Raw genomic sequence first — 6,265 nt, 5'->3', positions numbered from 1 at the left:
ACCGGGGGGGGGCTTCTCCCAACTCTCTTCACAGGCCGAGTCCCATAGAAATAAAAAAATAGGAGGAGAGAAGTTTGGGTATTTTGGGAATGATTTCCCAAAGAAAAAAATAATAAAGCCCTAGAGGGAGGAAGAGAGGAAGCTGATCATGATACCGATAGGAGCCCGCTGCTGTGCCACTGCTGCTGTCGTCCACGACTCCACGGAAGGCTGATCTCCTCTCCAGGGCCGGATGCAGTCCTAACAAAAGGATAAGGATTTTGTATTTTTTTGATTTCTATTCTTGGGGTTGTATGAACTTATTATTTTCAATAGATATCTTCTTTTATCTCACGTTTAATTTCTGTTATTTTAAATGTGAAGTTTATACAATTGTTCTTCATGATCACTAAGTAAATATAAGATAATCCATGCTTAAGAAAGATGAGGTGTGCTACCACCTTAGATTAGGGTAGACATTTCATGCCAACTGAAGATGGATTATTCCCAAATTGCTTTTGTGAATTTCTATTTAAATGCTTATTAGGCTTGTAGCCAATTTGCTTGTTAATCCAAGAATAAATTAAAATATAAATAATTCTTGTTTCGATGTTAGTGGTGAATTCCTTGCCCTAGGTTCTTCCAAACTGATATCCTTTTAATTGCATATTTTTTATTAAATTTCTTAGTTTAATTTTCTTCACAAACTTTCTTTTTAAATATTTTTAAGAAAACAACTGTACCCAAATCCCTGTGGATCGATATCCGTAATCACTATCCTACTAGATACGTGCTATTGCGTGGTCTTTAAAGTTGACTATCAATTTTTGGCGTCGTTGCCGGGGATTGCTAGCATAGTTGTTTTTCTTTTCATAAAAATAAATAAAAAAAACCTCTTTAAAATGGAAAAGTTTCCTTTTTATAGAGGGGGTTAGGTTACCTGTGATGTGACAAGGCAAATAGTCTGTAGTACGATTGGGCATGCAGTAGAAATCAATGCTCGATCGTGTGAATCAATACCGTTACTGTAGGAGATTAGGCCGAAGCTCTCAAGTCATCATAGAGTCATACCATCATTCATAGCCAAGCAGATTTTCTATAAGAGGCTTGATGTCCGTAGACAACAGAAGCCATATGCTTTAATTGCTGAGTAAGCTGAGTGCCTGCAGGAGCCATACGCTTTGATTGTTGAGTAAGCTGAGTGCCTGCAGGAGCCATACGCTTTGATTATTGACGAAAGCAAGGCGTGGTTTTTCAGTCGCGCTGCGGGGGGATGTGACCATAGCGCGAGTCGGGCGTCTCTGGGTCAGTAGGGCTGCTCGGGCGCTTCCGAGTTAGGGGGTCTGCTCGACACCGACAGGTCGGAGGGTCTGCTCAGTGCCTCCAGGTTGGAGGGTCTCGCAGTCGTGACGACTTATATTTTTCCCCTAACACTCCCCCCCCCGACTTCCGAGCTCGAACTGCTCGCAGGCTCGAGCGCAGGAAGTAACTTCGATCGTATTAACGTTAACTAGAAAATTTTGAATTATCGCGCGCTTCAAGGCGCTTTTAATGGGCGGCGTCTCCTTTTTCGGAAACGTTTCAACAGGGAATACCTTTTCATTTTTCGAAGCATCCTCGCGTCGTGGGCTCATGATGGGGCCACACGACCCGACGAGGCGCTTCCATACTCGAAGCGTCAGCTCGAATTGAATGCAGCACTTTAATTTTCGAGGTCGACATGTGTCATGATCTGGACGGAGAGCAGTGCTCCGCCTCGCAGATCTGGGCCGTCAGAGGGATTTATATATGAATCCATACTTGGCCGTCTCTGACTTCTTTCCCATCGTCTTTCTCTATCTTCTTCCTAGTCCGAAGCGGTCGATCCTCCGTTACCTCCGACAAACTCCCAAAGGTATCCTTCTCTTCGTTTGCTCGGAACCCCTTCTTTCTCCCCTTCTCTCTTTCTTTTCTTTTTCTAATGGGTCTCGGTCCGGATGAAATCGGGTCCACAATGAGTGAGGTGGAGGTTGAGATGGCCGAGGAATGGTTTTTTTCTCGGCGAGGGTTCCGTTTGGAACCTGCTGAGTTGGGGGATCGGGTAACGAACCCTCCTATGGGTCGGATCGGAGTGTATTTGGAGGCACTCTGGGCCGGGCTACGATTTTTCCTCCATGGGTTCGTGAATGAGTTGCTCGAGGAGTACCAACTCGTCCCGGCGCAACTTGCTCCGAATGCATGGAGGACGATTATCGGATTCCTGTCCTTGTGCATTGCATACGGGATCCCGTCTTCCGTGAATGTCTTCCAGCGGCTCTTCATGTTGAAATTCAACCCGGGAGATGGAGAGTGGCTCTATATCGCCCTTTGGGGGGAGGGGGTCGGCCACTCTTCCAGGGCGCTCCGACGTCCATTCACGACTGGAAGAAAAAAAATTTCTTTTTGGGTTCCGAGCGGTCATGGGGGTTCCACCCTTGGTGGAGGCAAAGCCGGCTCAAGACCGCCAACAAACTCCCTAGGCTTTCCACGCGCGAGCAAGGGATCCTTAACGCCGTTCGCGGCCTCGTGGATGGTATTCTTCTGAGCGGCCTCGTGAGCGAGGACGCTCTAGTCAATGTCGGTCTGAGCTCGGCGCGCCCTAAGGGTAAGGGTAATAGTAACTTAAAAAATTTTCTTTCTTTTTCCTTAAAAAATAGTAACTTATTTTGCTCGTCCTTGCAGACATTGCGAAGATGGTGACCAAGAGCGGAGCTTTGTACGCTCGGTTCCGAAAGAGGGCGGCCGAGCTCGGAGGAGTCCTGCCCGAGCCAAAGAAGAAGGCCAAGGTCTCGGCCGATGGGGCCGCCGAGAGGAGCGCTCCCCGAGTTGAGCCCTCCGAAGCTGCTCGGAGGGGGGGCTCGAGCTCCGAGCCCGGGAGCTCAGCAGGAGCCACTATGGCGCTCGGATGCCCGGTGCCAATCTCGCAGGTCCTTGGTCGGCCGCCCGTCCGACCTGAGGGCCCGGCATCCGAGCCGGGCAGCAGCCGAGGAGTCGCGAGGCCGCCTTCGCCGAAGGCGACAAGGCCCAGCCTCCCCGAGCCACCGGAGGACGAGGGCCAACAAGAAAGGCGGCCCTACATTCCAGAATGGGCAGTGTTCGAGGGCGACTCAGCCCTCGAGAATGTTGAGACGGCGCGGCAGATCTTCCGCGTCGCACTTCTTCCAGACGATAGGGCAAAAATTCAGGCCATGAGCCTGAACAATTTTTTGGAGTCAACTCGCCTCTCTGCTATTCGGTTAAGTCTTCATTATTTACTATTATTTATTCTTTACGCTTTTAGCTTTTATGCCCTAATTCTATCCTCGGCATAATTTCTCTATCTTGCTTACAGCATCTCCACGAGATCGAGACACTGATCTCGATCGGTGCGGACTACAAAGAACGAGCTCGTCGGTGTTTACGGGCACAAGAGGAGGCCAAGAAAAAGCTGGCGGAGCTCGAGCTCCACAAGAAGGAGTTTTTTTTTGGAGTGGGGGCCACCGAGGACGAAGTCTGAATTCTGACCGCGGTGCTCGAAGAAGAGAAGGCCGCTCATGCTCTGACGAGATCAGAGTTGCGGGCCGCCGAGGCTCGCTTGGCCGAGGCGCGGTCCTTGCTCGTCGTGCGCGAGCAGAAAATAAAAAATGCGGAGCTGAAGGCCGAGCAACTCGAAGCTCAACTCGGAGCTCGGGAGAAGGAGGCCCAGGAGCAGGCCCAGAGCGCCGTTCAACTCTTCTGTGAATCGGAAGAGTTCCACGACCTACTCGAAGAAGAAGCCATGAACGGGCTCATCCAGGGCTTCAACGACTTCCGCAATCAACTGAAGCGGCTCTGCCCCGACTTCAACCTCGACCTGCTTCAACCGGGAGCGGGGGTCGAGGAGTTCGAGGCAGATGACTCGGTTGAGGCGGGGACCCGGGCGGTTGAAGAAATCGCTCAAGAGGTTGAGGCCGCTGCTGAGGAAGGTCCGACGGGAGCACCCGAGGCTGCTCCCAAGGTTGCTGAGGACGGCCGGGCCGAGACTGCCATGGAGGAATCAGTCGCTGCCGAGGAAGGTCCGGTGGGAGTTCCTAAAGCTGCCCCCGAAGCTACTGAGGACAGTGGGGCCGAAGGGATCCCAGCTGCTGGTGCCACGCTCGCCCCCTAGGGTTCCCTTTTTTGTTTTGTTATTTTTGTAAAGGAGGATGGCCTTCGTCTGTTATACGGCCGAGCCTCGATTTTGTACTCAGCCTTCGGGCTTTTCTTCTAAATGAAATTCTTTTTCTAAATTCGTGTAAATTGATTTAGGTCGCGCCTCTCAGTAGATCTGGGGTTCTTCGAGTCCACTCAAGTCCATGGACTTGGGCTCTGCAGTTTCAACCACGTTCGTTACGTAGTCAGACTTAGGTCTGGCATATTTGCCAAGTCCCTAAATTCGGGTTCAAAGTTCCCGCTGCTCGGACCCTCGACCAGCGATCTCGTCAAGCCTTCGAGCTTGGCACTGAATCCTGCCGAGCCCTAGAACCTGAGGTCGCTAACCTGACTCAAATTTCATAAACTCCGTGAGCTCGGAGCTCTAGTTGCCGAAGCGAATTGTCGGACCCTCCCCCCAACCTAAACAAGTCTAGGTACAGGCCCGATACAAGTCTCCAAACTCGGGATGAAATTTCACCGAGCTACCGGTATCAATCAAACTAGGGTTCACTGACGAGTGGTGCGCGCGGGGTCGATGAGGTCGGCCCGTGATTGATCCGGCAAAGCGCTATCTAAGCATTCAACCGGTGCAGAAACGAATGAAACAACGTAAGTACTGATTAAAATGTACCTTTTGTACTGTTGGAGTCGAGCGTCTCACGCCGAGATCGGCAGCTTTGCTCCTCGGCTAGCTTTTGAGGACGCTCTTTTGCTCGGGGTCCATTTTCTGGGGATGTCGGCAGATTAGGAGAAAGTTGCCATTGGAGATCCTTGTGGGCATTGCTTTGTGGTCATCCACGAATATTTTGGGGGCACTTTGTTGTCAATCATGAACATTTGTTGCCAACCACGAACGTTTGTTTTCGGAGGACCGCGAAGGTACTACCCCGTCATCCCGAGATCGAGGGAGCTCGAGCTCACTGTCGACTCATCGGGGCATCTCGACCTTAGTCGAGGAGGCGCTACGGGGGGCCGCGAAGGTACTACCCCGTTATTGATGTTGAGTGCCATGGGGGGCCGCGAAGGTACTACCCCATCTTTTCGAAGTGTCGAGGGGTCTGGGCACGCACTGTCGACACTCGGAGCATCCCGAACTTTGCCGGGGAGGCGCTACGGGGAGCCGCGAAGGTACTACCCCATCATCTCGAAGTGTCGAGGGGTCTGGGCATGCACTGTCAACACTCAGAGCATTCCGAATTTTGTAGGAGAGGCGCTACAGGGGGCCGCGAAAGTACTACCCCATCGTTCCGAAGTGTCGAGGGGTCTGGGCACACATTGTCGACACTCGGAGCATCCCGAACTTTGTCGGAAGATCGTCAGGTCGAGAGGTCTGGGAACGCACTGTCAACCTGCGACGCTTTCTGAGGTCGAGGGGTCTGGGAATGCACTATCGACCTGCGACGTTTTTCGAGGTCGAGGGGTCTGGGAACGCACTGTCGACCTGGGGGCATCTCGGCCTTAGCAGAGGTATTTGAGGAAGATCGAGACCGAGCTCGACATTGGCACCTCAAACCTTTTGCTAGGGCGCCCGGCTTCGCCCGGTTCTAATTGTAGTATCCGAGCGGGATCGTGTATACGAGCTGGGCCGGATCGTCTGGGAATCACGAAACATTTAGACATCAGGAGAAATGCAGCACAATTAAACAATTACAGATAAGCTATTGCAAAAAGGTGAGACTTATGTTCCAATCAGAGAGAACCCCTTGGGGTCCTACTGGTAATACACCCGGAGATTTTCAGAACTCCAGCTTCTTGGAATAGGGGTCCCCTCGAGAGACTCCAGCTTGTACGCCCCGGGTCGCTGGGCGCGCGCGACCCGATGAGGTCCTTCCCAATTCGGAGCCAACTTTTCTTGCTCGGTCGGCTGAGAAGCTTCAGCTCTTCTGAGGACGAGGTCTCCCACTTTGAAGGATTTGACTTTGACTCTGGCGTTGTAGTATTGCGCCGTCTTTTGCTGGTATCTCGCCATGCGGACTCGGGCGGCTTCCCTTGTCTCCTCGAATAGGTCCAGATTATTTCTGAGCTGCGAAGAGCTGGAATTGGCGTCATAATGCTCTACCCTCGGAGAAGGGAGCCCGATCTCCAACGGGATGACGGCTTCCGTTCCATACGTCAA

The sequence above is a fragment of the Phoenix dactylifera genome, chromosome 4, assembly GCF_009389715.1.
Source record: "Phoenix dactylifera cultivar Barhee BC4 chromosome 4, palm_55x_up_171113_PBpolish2nd_filt_p, whole genome shotgun sequence".
Taxonomy (NCBI): domain Eukaryota; kingdom Viridiplantae; phylum Streptophyta; class Magnoliopsida; order Arecales; family Arecaceae; genus Phoenix; species Phoenix dactylifera.
This window is presented reverse-complemented; position numbering follows the sequence as displayed.